Source organism: Enhydra lutris, unplaced genomic scaffold (assembly GCF_002288905.1).
Source record: "Enhydra lutris kenyoni isolate GAN:26980312 unplaced genomic scaffold, ASM228890v2 scaffoldscaffold7, whole genome shotgun sequence".
NCBI lineage: Eukaryota > Metazoa > Chordata > Mammalia > Carnivora > Mustelidae > Enhydra > Enhydra lutris.
In genome coordinates this window covers 2,574,614-2,595,435 of record NW_019154091.1, presented here as the reverse complement: position 1 = coordinate 2,595,435, position 20,822 = coordinate 2,574,614, and positions in this window count along the sequence as shown.

Genomic DNA, 20,822 nt, shown 5'->3' with positions numbered 1-20,822 from the left:
TCGTCATCCTTTTAAGTGACCTTTTTTCTGCTATTATAAGGAATCATGTTGCTGTGAAATCTAAATTAATTCACATGAAATCTGGAATGAATCACAAACCAATGAACTGTGGTTAATGACATTTGTTGCAACTTGAAATTTTTCTTTTTTGCATTTTTGTTAAAATATTCTTTCAAATATTGTGCTTTAGAGACATCAATATCTAACTCCTGTTCTTCTTTATCTTTGTACTTTAGAACTATAGGAAGTAAGTCTGTTTCTTAGAATGCAAATACATCTAGTTAACTTTCCAAATTTTGGAGATTTCTTAGAACAATTTTATGAAATAATAATGATGCCATAATGATTACAGTTAACAGTGGAAATAGAGGAGTATAACATTCTTCAATAATTTGAATTTAAAATTTGATTCTTGGAATATTTATTGAAGCTATTAATGGGCAACCAATAAATATTCTGTGTAGAGTACTATACTTAAGGAGTGAACCATTGGTTGAAGAAATGAAATAAATTTGACTGTTAAATGTCTACTAAGTGGCAGGGACAGTCAGTTTCAAATAAGGAAATTAGCATTTCCAGATGGAGATGGTCAGAGGATTTCAAGGAGGATATGAAATTTGTGTTCACCACTGAAGGAGAAGAATAAGCAAGTTGTTTGAGATATGAGGGAACAAAACATCAGACTGGAAAATGCACAAATTGTATGGGGGACAGAGAGTTAATCTAAGAGAGTAGTGAGGATTAGAGCTTGAAATATAGAATCAAACCATTTTGGGAAACTAAGCTAAGGAGTCTAGACTTTATCCTATAGTTACAAGTAGCTATCTAAGTTTCTGAGATGGGGAATGAAATGTTCAAGTAATGGTTTAGGGTGATAACACTGGTAGTAACCTGTAAGATAGATGGAAAAGGCAGTGGTTGAAGACAGAAAAATTGATTAGAAAACTTTTTCACTTACATGAAAAATAGAGTCTAGTGTACAGTAGTGGCTACAGTAATGGAAAGAAATGAGAACTCAGTATAACTTTGAGATTATTAGATGTGGGAAGTGAGGAACAACTTAAGAGATATATTTCTGTTTAATGTATGATTTGGGACCTGGGTGTATAGGGAGAATGGTTTCAGAGCATTATCATAAATGAAAAATATGTATAGTCAATTAGCTTAGAATTATGGAGAGAAAATATTTTTTGTTTTAGGTGAAATGCTCTTGATGTGATGACATGTAGTTGGAAATGCAGGACTCAATTTTATTAGAGAGAGAGAGAAAGTAAAACGTCAGGACTAGTAATAATGATTTGGAGATCATCCATATGTAAGTAATATTTGAAGAGTTGAACTTGAGGAGTCAGTTAAGATCACCAAATGACTTAGGAATAGAAGAACAAATATCTGAGATATGCATTGTAGATGATGAAAGGTGCAGAGAAGACTGTGAAGGAGACAGACAGCAGTGAAGGGTATCAGAATAAGGTAGAATGACAGAAGCAAAAAAAAAAAAAAGTAAAGAATTTTAAGTTATTACCCTGATATCAAAATCAGATAAAGACACTACAAAAAAAGAACTACAGACTGATATCTCTGATGACCATAGATGCTCAACAAAACATTAGGAAAATGAATCCACCAATATATTTAAAAAAGTCATCCACCACAATCAAGTGGGATTTATTCTAAAGTGCAAGGGCAGTACAATATTTGCAAATCAATCAATGTGATACATCACATCAACAAGAGAAAGGATAAAACCATATGATCATTTCAATAGATGCAGAAAAAGCATTTGATAAAGTATAGCAGTCATTCATGACAAAACCCCTCAAAACAGTAGGTTTAGAGGGAATATACCACAACATAATAAAGACCATGTTATGGCCTTTATTATACTCAATGGTGAAAAACTGAGATTTTCCTTTAATGTCAGGAAGAAGACAAGAATGTTCACTCTCACCATTTTTATTCAACATAGCACTGGCAGTCCTAGCCACAGCAATCAAACAAGAAAAAGAAAAGACATCCAAATTGATAAAGAAGAAGTAAAACTTTCACTATTTGCAGATGACATGATACCCTACAAAAAGCCCTAAAGACTGCACCAAAAAACTACTAGAACTGATAAATGAATTCCATAAAGTCACAGGATACAAAACCAACTTACAGAAATCGTTTACACTTCTATACACTAATAAGTAGGAGAAAGGGAAATGAAGAAAACAGTCCTATTTACAATGGCACCAGACAAAAAAAAACAAAAAACAAAAAACCCTACAAATAAACTTAACAAAGGAGGTGAAAGACCTGTCTTGTAAAAACTATAAAACACTGATGAAAGAAATTGAAGATGACACAGACATATGAAGTATATTCCATGTTCATGGATTGGAAGAACAAATTTGTTAGAATGTCCATTTGCAATGCTGTGGATGGAACTAGAGGATATTATGCTAAGTGAAATAAGTCAGTCAGTCATATTATCAAATGTGAAATTTAAGAAACAAAACAGATGAACACAGGGGAAGGGATAGAAAAATAAAAGAAGATGAAATCAGAGAAGGAGACAAACCATAAAAGACTCTTAACCATATGAAAGAAACTGGGGGTTGCTGGAGAGGAGATGGATGGGAGGATGGGGTAACTGGGTTGATGGGTATTTAGGAGAGCACTTGGTGTAATGACCACTGGGTGTTATATGCAACTGATGAATCACTAAACCCTACCTCTGAAACTAATAATTTACGTTAATTAATTGATTTTAAATGAAAAAAATTGAATTTAAATAAAAAATAAAAAAAGAAGTATACCAAACATAAATATTTTTAGGTTCTGTGTAACACACCATTTTTGTTTAAATTATCTGCATGTATGCATTATTTTTATAATCTGTAATAAATTTTTAAATAATTTTTTCAAGATTGAAAAATCAATGTCCACACTAGCCAAAGCAATCTACAGATTCAATGCAATCACTATCAAAATAACAACAGCATTTTTCACAGAACTAGAACAAATAATCTTAAAATTTGTATGGAATCACAAAAGCTGTCTTGGAAAAGAAAAATAAAACTAGAAGGATTACAATCCCAGATATCAAGACATACTAAAAAGCTATAGTAATCAAAACAGCATGGTACTGGCACAAAAACAGAGAGAGACCTGGAACAAAGTAGGGAGACCAGAAATAAACCCATGATTATGTAGTCAATTAGCCATTTACAAAAGAGTCAAGAATATGCAATGGGAAATAGTCTCCTCACAAATGATCTTGGGAAAATTGGACAGCTACAGGTAAAAGAATGAAACGGGACCACTTTCTCACATCATACACAAAAATAAAATGGATTAAAGACCTAAATGTGAGACCCAAAGCCATAAAAATCCTAGAAGAGAGCACAGGCAGTAATTTCTCTACATCACAACCATGGCAACATTTTTCTAGATAGGTCTCCTGAGGCAAGGGAAACAAAAGAAAGATAAACAGTTGGGACTACAAAATACAAAGTTCTGCACAGCAAGGGAAACAATGAACAAAGCTGAAAGAAACCAGGGACAAAGGACTGAAAGGGACAAGATATTTGCAAATGACATCTGATAAAGTGTTAGTATCCAAAATATTTAAAGTATTTATATAATCTAACACAAAAAAGCCCCAATAATCCAATTAAAAATGGGCAGAAGACATGAAAAGACATTTCTTTAAAGAAGATGCTTAACATCACTCATTGTCAGGAAAATGTAAATCAAAACCATGATAAGATATCACTTTACACCTGTCAGAATGGCTAAAATAAAAAACATGAAATAACAAGTGTTGACAAGGATATAGAGACAAAGAGACCCTTGTCACTGTTGGTAGGAATAGAAACTGGAGCAGCCACTGTGAAAAACAGTATAAAGTTTCTTCAAAAAAATTAAAAATAGAATTACCATATTATATAGTAATTCCACTACTAGATACTAACTCAAAGAATACAAAAACACTAATTTGAAGATACATGCACTGTTTTGTTAACTGCAGCATTATTTACATTAGCCAAATTATGGAAATAGCCCAAGTGTGCCCATTGTTGGATGAATAGATAAAGAAGAGATATGGTATGTATCTACAATGCAATATTAGTCAGCCATAAAAAGAATGAAATCTTGCCATTTGGAACAACATAGATGGGTCCAGATAGTACATAATACTAACTGAAATAAGTCAGAGAAGGCAAATATCATACAATTTAACTCATATGTAGAATTTAAGAAATAAAACAAACAATAAAAAAGAGAGACAAACCAAAAGCCAGACTCTTAACTATAGAGAATAAACTTATGTTTATCAGAGGAGAGGTGGGTAGAGGGATGGGTGAAATAGGTGATAGGGATTTGAGAGTATACTTACCATAATGAACACTGACTAATGTATAGAATTGCTGAATCCCCATATTATACATTTGAAACTAATTTAACACCGTATTTTAATGATACTGGAGTTTAAACAATCACACTTAGAAGATTAAAAAAAGAATGGTAGTGATTAGTGGTATCTCATGCTTCAGAGAGGTTCTAGAGAAGAAGGAATGGCAAAAGCCATTGATTTTGATAACTAGGAAACTTTGGGACCAATTAAGAATAATTTTCATAGAGAAGGAAGAGCAAAGCCAAATTGTTTGAGTAATAAAGAAGGACTTATAGTATTAAAGTAAAGGTAGGGGTGGGGGTAGATGGACAAAGTGGGTGCAGGGGAGTGGGAGATACAGGCTTCTGGTTATAGAATGAATAAGTCTCAGGAATAAGATACAGCAGAGGGAATAATAATCAATGATATTATAATAGTGTATGGTGACAGATGGTAGCTATGCTTGTGGTGAGCATAAAAGAACATATAGAGATGGTAAATCACTATGTTGTACACCTGAAACTAATGTAACACGGTGTGTCAAATATACACAAAAAATTTAGAAAAATAAAGTAGAGGCAGTGGGTATATATAACCCCTTTAAGTAATTTGACTTGGGAAGAAGGGAGGAAAAAAGCAAGACATGTCCAAGGCCCTCTCTTCTCATTCCATGTGTTCTCCCCAAGCAGATTTAGTCTGTCTCATGTAGAATTGTCATTTATATGTTAATAGCTTCCAGAATTATATCTCAAATTTAGGTCTTGGTCTCTAACTCCCATATATCAGTAACTCTGCCTAGATATTAAATAGACACTTCAACATCTAAAACCAAACTCATGATCTACCCCACCTTCACCAATTACAAAAAACAATATACAAGTACAGTAAACAATCATATCCTATTTCAGTAAATGACATGAGCTACTGCTCAGTTGGTCATGCTAGAAACTTTGGGGTCATTTATGATACCATGATACCCCTCTTTCTTCATTCCTTTTATCTAATCCATCACCAAATCTTGTGGGCAAACTTCTCTTATACTCATTGTCCATTCTAGCTGAAGCCACTGTCACTTCTGATATCACCTTTCCAAGTGATTTCTCTGCATTTGTTCTTGCTCCCCAGATTATTCTTGCTCAGCCAGAATGATCCTTTAAGTCCACAAATCTGATTACTATCACCCTCTTGTTTAACATCTTTCACTGGATTCTTGTTTTCTTTAAGCCATGCAAATTTGTTAAAATGGAATAACTATAGGGAGTAATCAAGGAAAGTGTCACTAAGAAGTTGGCATATGAACAGGTCATAAGAGTTTCACAGGTGAAAAATAGGGTGGACGAGGGAATGAGGGTGGCAGAAGATCATTCCAGTTTAGGAAGTGTGATGTGCCAAGGTAGGAAGTCAGGTGTTCAGAAAAATGTGACGAATTCAGACTGGATATTCTCAGATGCTAGGGGTTGAGGAGTAGCTACTGAAGCCAGATTGTGAAAGTCTTTTTGTGTTTGGATTTTATGCAGGTTCTTGCATATGAAGCAAGGGATGATGGAAAGAGCTAGGCTTTTTGTTGGATAACTTTATGGCAGAGAGAAAGCTTGAGAGGCTGACAGGGAGAGCAGTTCAGAGCTTGTTGCTTTGATCCAGGAAGGGTGATAGAGACCTCAACAAAGTCTGTACCACCCGAGAGAAAAAGGGGTTGAGACATATTTTACAGTAGGATTAGCACAAGTAGTGATCCATTTGAGGATATGTCTCTGTGAATATTGTTACTGTGAGTAGATTTATGTGCATAGACACTTTTGGTTCAGTATTGATGTTATTCTGTGACATCAAACTCTACAGAGTGTTTTATTATTTTTGCCATATATAAAATGACCTGGAGACAATTTAACAATCAGTTTGTGTCCTGGTCAAATATAAAAATTCAGCCCAGTAAAAATATTTTTAGAAATTCAGATACCTGGGTTCTCTATGATTTTACCTCTGATAAGTTTTCTGAACTTGGTCAAGTCGTGTAGCTTAGTTTCAGGCTTAAATTCCTCATTTGTAAAATGAGGGTGTTGACTAAAATCATTAGATGATCTCTAATGTCTCTTCAAGTTCCTTGATCCCAGTGCCAATTTCTAAGGTATTGCTCTAATTTGCTTGATCGACTTGAGACTTACCGGCAGGGAGCAGACTGCTCCACAGTTTCTCAAGGACATAACTCTCTTTAGAGGACTGATGGTCCAGGCGTTGCTCTGAGTAGCATTGTTAGACCCATCTTACCTTGGAAAATGCATTATAATTACAATCCCCATGGAGAGTTTTTCTCAATTTGCAATAGTTGGGTATCAAGAAAAAAAAAAAATCCGAGTTAATAAAAGTTGTTCGTGCTGAATTAATTATAGTTCTACTTGGTATGTTCTCTTCTCCACCCAGGGTTCCCTCTATCAGGAGAAACTTAAACATGTATTTATTGTCAAGTCTTTCTAAAAATTTGATTTCAAGAACTTGTGTAGACTAATGAGTGTATTTTTTTAAAGTACAATCAAATTGCAGAAAGTTGGAGACATGTAATTTAATTGAACGAATCTTAAGTTTCCATCAGATATGAAACATGGAGATGAAGAATAGGTAAAGGAAAGTATGAAGATGAATAAGCTACAATTAATGTCTTAAAGGAAGTATATAATTTAACAGGAGAGCCTGGAATATAAACTCCATGTGAGTGCATGAAAAGGGTAGTCAGCAGAGGGAAATGCCAAGTGCAGAATGAGTACAGTTTTGTTCTCGGGGTTGAAAATTGGAATAACTGTCTTCTGGTGTGTGCTGTTCCTAAGTTCTGCCTCAGAAGGTAGATGTTAGTCAGTGTCACTTGGGTCTTGAGTCTAAAGAAATTGATCTTACCTATCTTTGGCAAATGTATATAAAGGGTTTTAGTTAATTTCATGAACCAATTTAGATCATAGCATATCATTCATGGAAGAGATGAAAAGGGCTGACTCACTAAAAATGGTTGATTGGTTATAAATAGACACTGTCTAAATTTTCGGCAAAGGCAAGGTGAAAGCTTTCATGAAGTTATGTAATTATGGCAACATATCATCAACTGTTGCACTACAGAGTTAATATCCTACTTTACAGACAGGCATGCCTACATAAACAAGTTATCCAGCTACAGACTAAACTGAAGACCTATAAAATAATGATGCTTTACTGTACAATTTGTTCTGTATATCACATCTGACTTCTGGACGAGTGCCATCCTTAGATTTTGTGTGTTAAATTTAACATAAAGGTGACAGAATTAGATTTCTAAATATAGGACATTTATGTCATTCAAAGTGCTTGGTAAAATATAATGTCGCTCATCTGAATGATAACTATGTCTTGTGGTATAAAGGTGTTCTTTCCTGTTTCATCTTTTAACATTTATTTATTTATTTTTTAATTTTAATTTTTATTTTTTAAAAAGATTTTATTTATTTATTTGACAGAGAAAGAGAGAGATCACAAGTAGGCAGAGAGGCAGGCAGAGAGAGAGGGGGAAGCCGGCTCCCCACTGAGCAGAGAGCCCATGTGGGGCTCAATCCCAGGACTCTGAGATCATGGCCTTAGCTGAAGGCAGGGGCTTAACCCACTGAGCCACCCATGCCCCCCTAACATTTTTTTTAACTTAAACACATCAAATGACAAAAATTAGAATACCAAAGATAAATGATTTTTGGTGCTTTGGTGCTTTGAAACTTTCAGGTTTGAAGAGCATGAGAAAACTAGTAAGCCAGGGAAGTGATTTTTTGGCAGGGGTGAGATGAGGTGGGCGGGGTTGGTTATAAACTTCAACTAATTTTAAAAACCTTTGAAAAGCTTGATTTTTTAACGTAGAGATAAATCTGTCTAAACCATGATAGAAATTCTGATCCCAGATTTGTGTCACTAGGTTTTGAGTAGGAACAATCCTACAAATAACTTTCAAGATATGTAACCTGAATGAGAACATTGAAAATTCTAAGCCAACCAAAAGGTATATTTCCATTGGCTCTAAGCCCTCATACCCTGCCCCCCATGACTCTTTGTATGTTAAGAGGTCTTATTTATTTATTTATTTATTTATTTTCTAGCCATAATAATTCTGTTTATTTGATTTAGGCAATCATTTTATCATTATAATTTATATTATTAATAGTAATTCTTCAGTTAAAAATGTGGTTTGGTGTTCATGATGTAATTTATTTTAAAGTATCCTCTAAACTTCAACTTCTTCTTTCATTCTTTCCTTTGAATTTAATTTTCACATTCTTTTTTAAAATTAACATATAATGTATTATTTGCTTCAGGGGTACAGGTCTGTGAATCATTAGCCTTACACAATCACAGCACTCACCATGGCACATGCCCTCCCCAATGTCCATAACCCAGCCACCCTATCCCTCCCCCCACCCTTAGCAATACTCTGTTTTGTGAGATTAAGAGTCACTTATGGTTTGTCTCCCTCCTGATCCCATCTTCTTTCATTTTTTCCTTCCCTACCCCTTAAATCCCCCACCCTACCTCTCAAATTCCTCATATCAGAGAGATCGTATGATAATTGTCTTTCTCTGATTGACTGTTTTGCTTAACGTAATATCCTCCAGTTCCATCTATGTCATCGTAAATGGCAAGGTTTTGTTTCTTTTGATGACTGCATAGTATCCCATTGTGTATATATGTATGTATATACACACACACACATATAAATACACACACACACACACACACACACACACACACACACACATATATATATATATATATATATATATATATATATATATATATATACACATACATACCAACTTTTCTTTATCCATTCATCTGTTAATGGACATCTCAGCTCTTTTCATAGTTTGGCTATTGTACACATTGCTGCTATAAACATTCGGGTGCATGTGCCCCTTTGGATCACTACATTTGTATTTTTAGGGTAAATACCCAGTAGTGCAATTGCTGAGTCATAGGGTAGCTCTATTCTTAACTTTTTGAGGAACCTCCATACTGTTTCCCAGAGTGGCTGCACCAGCTTGCATTCCTAACAACAGTGTAGGAGGGTTCCCCTTTCTCTGCATCCTTGCCAGCATCTGTCATTTCCTGACTTGTTAAATTTAGCCATTCTGACTGTGTGAGGCGGTATGTCACTGTGGTTTTGACTTGAATTTCCTTGATACTGAGTGATGTTGAGCACTTTTTCATGTGTCTGTTGGCCATCTGGATGTCTTCTTTGCTGAAATGTCTCTTCATGCCTTCTGCCCATTTCTTGATTTGATTATTTATTCTTTGGGTGTTAAGTTTGATTAGTATCTTTCTAGATTTTGGATACTAGCCCTTTATCTGATCTGTCATTTGCTAATATCTTCTCCCATTCTGTCGGTTGTGTTTTGGTTTTATTGACTGTTTTCCTTTGCTGTGCAAAAGCTTTTGATCTTGATGAAGTCCCAATAGTTCATTTTTGCTCTGTTTCCCTTGCCTTTGGTGATGTTTCTAGGAAGAACTTGTTGCAGCTGAGGTCCAAGAGGTTGCTGCCTGTGTTCTCCTCAAGGATTTTGATGGATTCTTGTATCACATTGAGGTCTTTCATCCATTTGGAGTCTATTTTTGTGTGTGGTGTAAGGAAATAGTCCAGTTTCATTCTTCTGCACGTGGCTGTTCCAATTTTTCCACACCATTTTTTGAAGAGACTCTCTTTTTCCCATTGGACATTCTTTCTTCTTTGGTGAAGATTAGTTGACCATAGAGGTGAGGGTCCATTTCTGGGCTCTCTCCATTTCTGAGGGTCCATTTCTGTTCCATTGATCTATGTGTCTGTTTTTGTGCCAGTACCATACTGTCTTGATGATTACAACTTTGTAATAGAGCTTGAAGTCTGGAATTGTGATGCCACCAACTTTGGTTTTCTTTTTCAACATTCCTCTAGCTATTCAGGGTCTTTTCTGGTTCCATATAAATTTGAGGATGATTTTTTCCATTTCTTTGAATAAAGTTGATGGTATTTTGATAGGGATTGCATTAAACATGTAGATTGCTCTAGGTAGCATAGACATTTTTACAGTATTTGTTCTTCCAATCCATGAGCATGGAATGTTTTTCCATTTCTTTGTGTCTTCCTCAATTTCCTTCATGAGTACTTTATAGTTTTCTGAGTATTTGGTTAGGTTTATTCCTAGGTATCTTGTGGTTTTGACTGCAATTGTAATTGGGATCAACTCCTTAGTTTCTCTTTCTTCTGTCCTGTTGTTGGTCTATATAAATGTAACTGATTCCTGTGCATTGATTTTATATCCTGACACTATACTGAATTCCTGTACAAGTTCCAGCAGTTCTGGCATGGTCTTTTGGGTTTTCCACATAAGGTATCATATCATCTGCGAAGAGTGAGAGTTTGACTTCTTTGCCAATTTGGATGCATTTTATTTTATTTTATTCTATTTTATGTTATTTTTATTTTATTATTATTTTGTTGTTGTTGTTGTCTGATTGCTGAGGCTAGGACTTCTAGTACTCTGTTGAATAGGAGCGGCGATAGTGGACAGCCTTGCTGTGTTCCTGAACTTAGGGGAAAAACTCGCTGTGTGTTTTTCATGGATGACTTTTATTATATTGAGGCATGTACCCTGAATTCCAACACTGTGAAGAGTTTTGATCAGGGAAGGTTGTTGTACTTTGTCAAATGCTATTTCAGCATCTTTTGAGAGTATCATATGATTCTTGTTCTTTCTTTTATTAATGTATTGTATCACAGATTGATTTTTGGACTTTGAACCAACGTTGCAGCCCAGGAATAAATCCCACTTGGTTGTGCTGAATAATCCTTTAGATGTACTGTTGGATCCTATTGGCTAGTATTTTGGTGAGAATTTTAGCATCTGTGTTCATCAAGGATATTGGTCTGTAATTCTTTTTTTTTTTTTTTTTTTTTTAAAGATTTTATTTATTTATTTGACAGAGAGATCACAAGTAGGGAGAGAGGCAGGCAGAGAGAGAGGAGGAAGCAGGCTCCCTGCTGAGCAGAGAGCCCGATGCGGGGCACGATCCCAGGACTCTGAGATCATGACCCGAGCCGAAGGCAGCGGCTTAACCCACTGAGCCACCCAGGCGCCCCTGTAATTCTCCTTTTTGATGAGGTTTTTGGTTTTAGGATCAAGGTAATGCTGGCCTCATGAAATGAGTTTAGAAGTTTTCCTTCCATTTCTATATTTTGGAACAGTTTCAGGAGAATAGGTACTAATTCTTCTTTGCAATGTTTGGTAGAATTTCCCTGGGAAGCCATCTGGACCTGGGCTCTTGTTTGTTGGGACATTTTTGATGGCTGCTTCAATCTCCTTACTGGCTGTGGTTCAGGTTTTCTGTTTCTTCCTGGTTCAGTTTTGGGAGTTTATATGTCTCTAGGGATGCATCCATTTCTTCCAGATTGTCAAATTTGCTGGCGTATAATTGCTCATAATATGTTCTTATAATTTTTATTTTTTTGGTGTTGGTTGTGATCCCTCCTCTTTTATTCATGATTTTATTAATTTGGGTCCTTTCTCTTTTCTTTTGGATAAGTCTGGCCAGGGGTTTATCGATCTTATTAATTCTTTCAAAGAATCAGCTCCTAGTTTTGTTGATTTGTTCTAGTGTCCTTTTGGTTTCTAGTTCATTGTTTTCTCTTCTCCTGATGGGTTCAGGTTTTCTTTGCTGTTCTTTCTCTAGCTCCTTTAGGTGTAGGGCTAGGTCGTGTACTTGAGACCTTTCTTGTTTCTTGAGAAAGGCTTGTAGTGCTATATACTTTCCTCTCAGGACTGCCTTTGCTATGTCCCAAAGATTTTGAACAGTTGTGCTTTCATTTTCATTTGCTTCCAGGAATTTGTAAAATTCTTCTTTAATTTCCTGGTTGACCCATTCCTTCTTTAGTAGGATGCTCTTTAGCCTCCATGTCTTTGGGTTCTTTCCAACTTTCCTCTTGTGGTTGAGTTCTAGTTTCAAAGCATTGTGGTCTGAACATATGTAGGGAATGATCCCAATCTTTTGGTACTGGTTGAGACCTGATTTGTGACCCAGGATGAGATCTATTCTGGAGAATGATTCATGTGCACTAGAGAAGAATGTATATTCTATTGCTTTGGGATGGAGTGTTTTGAATTCATCTGTGATGTCTATCTGGTCCAGTGTGTCATTTAAAGACTGTATTTCCTTGTTGATCTTTTGCTTAGATGATCTGTCCATTTCAGTGATGAGGGTGTTAAAATCCCCTACTACTATTGTATTGTTGTTGATGTGTTTCTTTGATTTTGTTATTCATTGGTTTATGTAGTTGGCTGCTCCCATGTTAGGGGCATAGATATTTAAAATTATTTCAATCTTCTTGTTGGATAGACCTTTTAAGTACAATATAGTGACCTTCCTCATCTCTCATTATAGTCTTTGGCTTAAAATCTAACTTATCTGACATAAGGATTGCCACTCCAGCTTTCTTTTGATATCCATTAGCATGGTAAATTGTTTTCTATCCCCTCACTTTAAATCTGGAGATGTCTTTGGGTCTAAAATGAGTCTCTTGTGGACAGCATATCAATGGGTCTTATTTTTTTAATCCATCCTGATATCCTTTGTCATTTGATTGGGGCATTTAGCCCATTTACATTCAGGGTAACTACTGAAAGATATGAATTTAGTGCCATTGTATTGCCTGTAAGGTGACTGTTACTGTATATCGTCTCTGCTCTTCTCTGGTCTGTTACTTTTAGGCTCTTTCTTTGCTTAGAGGACCCCTTTCAATATTTCCTGTAGGGCTGGTTTTGTGTTTACAAATTCTTTTAGTTTTTGTTTGTCCTGGAAGCTCTTTATCGCTCTTGTTTTCAATGACAGCTACCTGGATATAGTATTCTTGGCTACATATTTTTCTCATTATGTGCTCTGAATATATCATGCCAGTTCTTTCTGGCTTGCTAGGTCTCTGTGGATAGGTCTGTGGCCAATCTAATATTTATACCATTGTATGCCACAGACCTCTTGTCCCAAGCTACTTTCAGGATTTTCTCTTTGTCACTGAGACTTGTAAGTTTTAGTATTAGATAATGGGGTGTCGACCTATTTTTATTGATTTTGGGTTGTGGTTCTCTGTGCCTCCTGGATTTTGTTGCTTGTTCTCTTTGCCAAGTTAGGGAAATTCTCTGCTATAATTTGCTCCAATATACCTTCTGCCCCTCTCTCTCTTTCTTCTTCTTCTTCTTCTTCTGGGACTCCAATTATTCTAATATTGTTTTGTCTTATGGTATCACTTATCTCTCAAGTCTCCCCTCGTGGTCCAGTAGTTGTTTATCTCTCTTTTTCTCAGCTTCTTTACTCTCCACCATTTGTTTTTCTATATCACTAATGTTCTCTTCTGACTCATTTATCCTAGGAGTAAGAGCCTCCTTTTTTTATCACACCTCATTAATAGCTTTTCTGATTTCAACTGGTTGTATTTTAGTTCTTTTATTTCTCCAGAAAGGGATTTTATTTCTTCAGAAAGGGATTCTCTAGTATCGTCCATGCTTTTTTTGAGCCCAGCTAGCACGTTGGTAATTGTCATTCTGAACTTTAGAGTTGACATCTTATTAATGTCCATATTGATTAGGTCCCTAGCCATAGGTTTTCCCTCTTGTTCTTTTTTTTTTTTCCTTTTCTTTTTTGTGGTGAGTTTTTCAGCCTTTTTACTTTATCTGGGTAAGAATAGATGAGTGAGAGAACAAAATACTATAAAGGTAGCAACGACCCCAGAAAAATATATGCTAAACAAATCAGAAGAGACCTGAAACCAGGAAAAGAAAGGAGGAAAAAAGGAAAAAAACAGAGCCAAATGCTTGATTTTGGGTGTATTTTCGTCTGTTGAAGAAATAGCCTCCAAAAATTTTAATGAAAGGAAAAGTTATATATATATATATATATATATATATATATATATATATATAGGTACACACATAAATAAGGGTCAACATGATGAAGGGATGGAATTTGACTGTAAATGTGAAAATTGAAGATACTAAAAAAGGATTGATAAGAAGTAGGTTGAAAAAAGAAAAAAAAAGGAAAGAATGTTATCAGGCTGGAGACTAGAACAAAACTATGTGCTAGATTTAGGGTATATTTTGATCTGTTAGAAGAAACTCTATCCCAAAATTTTAAAGAAAGAAAAACCTAAATGTATATAAAAAATAAAGCTAAATACATTGAAGGGATAGAATATGACTATAACAATGAAAATTAAAAAAATATTTTTAAAAAGGCATTATTAAGATAAAATAGTTAAAAACCATTAAAATAGGAGAGAAAGAATAAAAAGAGTAAGAAAAAATAGAATAAAAAAATTAACTTTGAAATACTAAAGAATCATGGGGAAAAAGTCATGAATTCCATATGCTGTATTCCCCTATTTCTAAGGTTTTGCAGTTCTCATTGATTGGTGAACTTGGTCTTGACTGGATGTTCATATTGATCAGGGGCTGAGACTGTTGCATTGATTCTCAAATGTCTTTGCCCAAGGTGGAATTGCACCACTCTTGTCAATTGCTCTTGGTAGCTTTTGTTCCCTGAATGCTTTCCGTACAGCTTTGGAGGATGGGAATGAAAATGGCAGTATCCCCATCTCTGGCACCAGAGGAGCCAAGAGCTCGGGGTGTCACTCCTCAGTGTGCCCTCAGAGAAAAGCAGTCAATCATGCCTGTCTCCTGGTCTCCAGATTCAGTCCATGCTCACCCAGCCTGTGACCAAGTGTTTCTATCTATGGCACATGATCCTGTTTGGAGTTTCTAAGCCCAGCAGACTCCTGCCACGTGCTCCCATGTTGATCTTCCTGGAGGAGGAAGGAGGGGGTCTCCTTGGATCTGCCACTTGTGGGGTCCCTGCTCAAAGACCAGTGGCCTGACTGTGCCTTGGATCATGGTTTAAAGTAGCCCTGAGCTTAGAGCCCCTACCTTGGCTCCGTCTCTGCAGCCGGCTTCCTCACTCAGATACCTGGCAACTCTGCCACAGACACCCCTGGTCTTTCTGTGACCCTGCTGGTCCTGAGACAACATTGTTCACCACCACTTAGCCTCTGGAGTGACGTCTCTCAGTGGAGCAGACTTCTAAAAGTTCTGATTTTGTGCTCCACTGCTCTACCGCTTGCTGGGAGCTGGCCCCACCACCCCCACAGTCTATCTTCCTGTGTGTCACCTCGGATTCACTTCTGCTCATGTCCTACCTTCCAGAAAGTGGTTGCTTTTCTGTTCCTAGAATTGCTGCTATTCTTCTCTTTGATCTCCTCTTGAGTATGTATGTGTTCAGAATTGTTTGATAACTATCTAGCTGAACTCCTGGGACCTGATGATATTAGCTCCTCCAGCATCTTGCTTCTCCTCTCCAAGGTGTCATATTTAAAGAGCCCTTGTTAAGATAAAGTATGTCTGGCTGGAGAAACTCAGTAGTGTTAGCTAACATTCAAGTACGTAATTTGTGTCTGGAATTATGGTAAGCACACTGTATTGGTTACCTTAGTTAATACTGAGAATAAACTTATGAGGTAGATATTATTGTATTTAATCACTTTTAGGATGTACATTTTTTCAAATTTTAATACTCTGGAATCTGGTTGTATCTTTTTTTAAAAAAGATTTTATTTATTTATTTGAGAGATAAAGAATGAGAGACAGAGAGAACATGAGAAGGGGCAGGGTCAGAGGAAGAAGCAGACTCCTTGCTGAGCAGGGAGCCTAATGTAGGACTCAATCCTGGGACTCCAGGATCATGACTTGAGCCAAAGCAGTCACTTTACCAACTGAGCCACCCAGGGTCCCAAGAATTTGGTTGTATATTACAATCAAAGCATCTTACATGCATAATTTAGAACATTCTTTTCTATCCTAGTGATGTGTAAAATCATGGTGAAGCTGAGAAGAGAGAAGGCATCATAGATTAGATGACATATGCTATTAGCCACCATCCTCCTTTATCCAGTCTTACCTAAAAGGGAACTGAGACATGAGTTAAGTAAGCTCTTCAAGATCACAGAACTGCTAAGTATTTGAGCCAGGATTCCACAAAATTGTTTAACTCAATTCAGGACCATTCTGTATAACTTGTATACTATGCTGCCTGCTGGTAATCTAGCAAAATTGGTGCTTCTGAATGGTCATCCTCAGAGAGCTCCAGACTTGGGATGTGGAACTGGAGAGAAAGAATTTTCGAGGACCACAGTGGGCCATTGAGTGAGGGGCAAGTCCTAGAGTAGAGTAGTTAGAGTAATCATGAGCAAAATGGACCCTGAAAGGACAGGAAACCTATACGATTGTGGGGAAGCCCTGAAGGTGAAGGCCACCCACTTCACTATTTTGTCTAGGGCCAGACCTGCATGTGTAGAAGGTTCTAAATTGGGATGGAGAGAGAAGATCCTTACACAGCAGGGAGAGTTAGTTCTTTATAGCTGTCTTTGTATCTGTTTATCTGTATCTATGCCTATACTTAGATATCCTTATATCTAGGTCAATCTATATTGAAAGAGATTTGTATCATGCTTTTTGAAAAGGAGCTCTGTGTTACTAACATTGTCTTACCCTACAGTTAGTTCTAAAACTTTGTGTATTATGCTTGCTTTATTCGTGTATTTTATTTTTACAGTGCTTAGCACAGTTTCATGTAAATGGAAGGTCAAACATTTTCTGAATAAATGAATAACTTTTTCTCTTACCTCAACACTCCATAAAATCTTGGAAGCATATTTGCATTTAGAAGAAAGATGCTTTAGTGGGGGTGGGGAAACTCTTGAAGAGTTTTATCAGTTGCAGAAATAACAAACACCACTGCACTTTCTATTCTTGCTTGTCAAGAAATGAAGTAGGCAAATTAAAGTAAGCCAAGATTTAGCACTGTTGCCCTGCCTCCAGTGGTAAAGATGAGCCAAAGAAAAGACAAGCCAGTGAAAATACTCTGTTATTACTCCCTGTCAGCCCCAGTGACCATTTGCTCAAACACAGCACAGACCAACACGTACACACACACACGTATATGAAGTTTTGTATTTTCCTTTGCTTGTGTCTAGTCAGCTCAAATGGGTCGACTCATGTTTTGGCTCATGTAACTAAACCAGACTCTCTGGCTCAGCTCTACCTGCAAACTTTCTGGCCTTCTTGGGTATAGTGAAGTGGTTTGAGTTTCTGAGAACAAATAATTAGGCTCCAGAAGAAGGCTATTAGTTTCTGCCTCTGTGGGTTCTGTGACCCTGTGAAAAGGAAAACAGAGTTAGATAAGGACAGTGCTCAGCTACATGGGCTTCATTATATTCCTCCTTTTAGTGTTATCAGAAGGTTTACTTAATTATTATTCTGGACTTGATAAGCTTAGAGATTAATATTTTTAAATTATTTCTCCTTTTAATCAACCACATATGATACATTAGACACAGAATTAGCTTTGGTGTGGCCTAGAAAGCTCACCTTGTCTTTTTTATTTATTCTCACACTTTGGGCTTCCAAGGTAATGAAGTTTTAAATGAGGCATAAGAGCATCATCATATCTAAGAGGCTATAAATAAGATATTTGCTTATTTTATTACTTACACTACCTACTCCACCATTTTTCCTACATCTTTTCATGGTATTTTTTTCATTTTAGAAAAACATCAGAGACTTGTTTATTGGGAAAATCGCTCCTTTCCAGTATGGACTAACTGATGCATTGACTCTGTCAAGTGAGTTTTGGTAACTAGGAGGTAATAATTGGGCCAAATTTTTCCCTTGCAGTTCACAGGGACAGCATTTAAACCAACTTTTAAGTAGTTTTAAAATGTAGTAGAACGTAGAACATGAATCTCACTTTCCAGGTACTTTTCCTTTATTAGGGAAATAACATCCAGAAATTCTTATCTATTAATCATATTTAGGCCTTTTTCCAAATTAGGAATCATCCTACTATAATTACTTACTAATATATACCTACACAAGTAAATTTCAGTGACCTGTTTGCATGTCCATTTACCCAAGGGCAATTAATAACACTATTTTAATAGAAGTTACAAACATTTAATTTCATAAGAAAATCACAGCCTTGTCTGTTAAGTTTGAGGTAGGTAAGGAAGAAGGTGAGAAACATCTTTCTCATACTCAAGTTCAGAACTCATATCCAGAGAAAATAAGACAGAACCACCTTCCCATTGTGGAGCTTTTCATTTCTTAAGGGGAAATGGCAGAAGGAGTAGTAATCACCTCAGTGAGCCAACTTTCTGTGTTTAGTCTTATTTATCAGATGGTATTTTATGATTTATAGATTTCAGGATTACCTATAAGTTAATAGAATTGAAAGTTACTTTGACAAGCAAGATGATAATAGAAGTAAACTGCTCATTGGAATAGGAATATGAGATCAAAGGAAAATAAAAACAAGGATTACAGGGGTGCCTGGGTGGCTCAGTGGGTTGAGCACCGGACTCTTGGTTTCAGCACAGATCATGATCTCATGGTCATGGGACTGAGCCCTGAATCGGGCTCCGTGCTCAGCATGGAGTCTGCTTGTGACTCTCATTCTCTCTCTCTCTCTCACCCTCTGGCCCTCCCCACCACACACACCTCCTAATCAATAAACAAATTAAAAAAACAAAAAATAAATAAACAAAACAAAACAACAAGGATTATAAAAAAGTTAACTATATAGCCATTATTCTACCCTACCCCCCCCAATAATTTTTTTTGTAATCATAATTCCTTGAATAAGGGCAAAATTATGGTGGGAAACTGGTTGAAAACCAATAGTTGGGTATTAGAAGAACTGGGGAGGTATGTTTTTTCATTTTCCTGTTTATCTTTATCCTTTGCCTTTTCAAGCCACAGGAAAAGGTCCACCACATTTAGAGGTTTTGACTATCTTACTCACTTGATTCTTTTCTTATCTTTTAGTTTTGAAGCTATCCATTGCTTTTCAATCTAACACATTCTGAAGCTTGGTACTGAGGTAAGAAAATGTCAGATTGTAAGTTTGGAATTAGACACTGGCCATATCCTTCATAGTATAAGGATAATGTTAAAAGTCCTCAGTGGTGATTTAGCAACACTTTAATTTTTTTTATTTCCAAGGACTTATTCTGCTTTACTCTTTGGAATACCAGAGAGTTTTGCTTGGGTCCTTCAACAGCTGACTTGGTTTGATCTTGATGACTCAACAGAGTAATCAATCTGGGGTTCATACATTTCATTGGAACCCTGCAAATTTATAATTTGGTGAAGATCAGCAGGGCAGTTCCAATGAACTGCACCAATAAAAGTCGTCAGCTACATGAAGACAACCAGATCCTCTACCAGAAACAGACACATGATGAGTTTGGGACCCTGTTGACAGGGTCACTTATAACCATGGAAAACTTCTGAAAACAGTTTGATTGCATGTCCTTCTTTTGGCTTCTATATAGCTTACGTGATAGACTTGTAGACCCTGAAGCTTATGGGGACAAAGAGAGGAACTAGGATGACATAAGAAGCCACAGTAATGAAGTTAAAACCTTTGGGGAAAATAGCAGTATCAGTACAGGATGAAAGACAAGCTCAGTTTTCTTCAAACTGTGCCAGAAAATCAGATGGTATATTGCACAGGAGGCTGCAGAGCACTTTCCCAGGTAACACCAACTATATGTCCTTCCTCCTGTCACTGGGCATGGAGGCTTGGGTCCAAAGGTTAAAGAGCAATTAGAAGGAATTGAGTGGTATCTAGTGGCTCTACCATGGATTTTCCAACAAGGGCAGGAGAGAGAGAGGGCAAATAAAATATTCACACTGTTGGCTCTCCCAAGTCTCTTTCTGCTTCACGCTCAGACTCTGACTACTAGTAATGTTTTGATATATGGCTTTCCAGACTTTCTCTATTATTTTATATGCTAACTGAAACTTTTCTTGTTTAATATTTCACTTACAAATCCCTCCTGCCTTTGCATTTTTTCCTCACTGAAAGTGTTCTTCAATTATTTTCTTTTGTCTCTCTACTCCTGTGCTAATCCCATTCCCCTGAGGTATCCTCTAGTCATGTTTTGATATATAACCTTTCAGACTTCCTCAATTATATTATATGCTAACTGGAATCATAGACTGTTTTCACTGGAAGGGACCTTGAAGATCATCTTTCCACATCTCCCCACCCTGCACTGTCCCCTCACTGCAGGCTTCCAGTAGATTACATAGAAAGGTCTTGAAATGCCACCTCAGCCAGTAATTGAAAAAACCAGACTAGAACCCAAGCCTCTTCACTCTTAGTTTAATGACCTTTCTATTGAAAATTTTTATTTTCTTCTTAGTCTGTTTCATGCCCTGAAAAGTAGTTTCTATAAGATGGATTTAAGGGATTTGTGGCTAGACTTAGTTTATGAGGTGACCATTCATTTCCATATGGATAACAAAAACAGGCAAACAAACTTCTAACCAAATAGAGATGACTATAGTTCATCTCCTTTGTT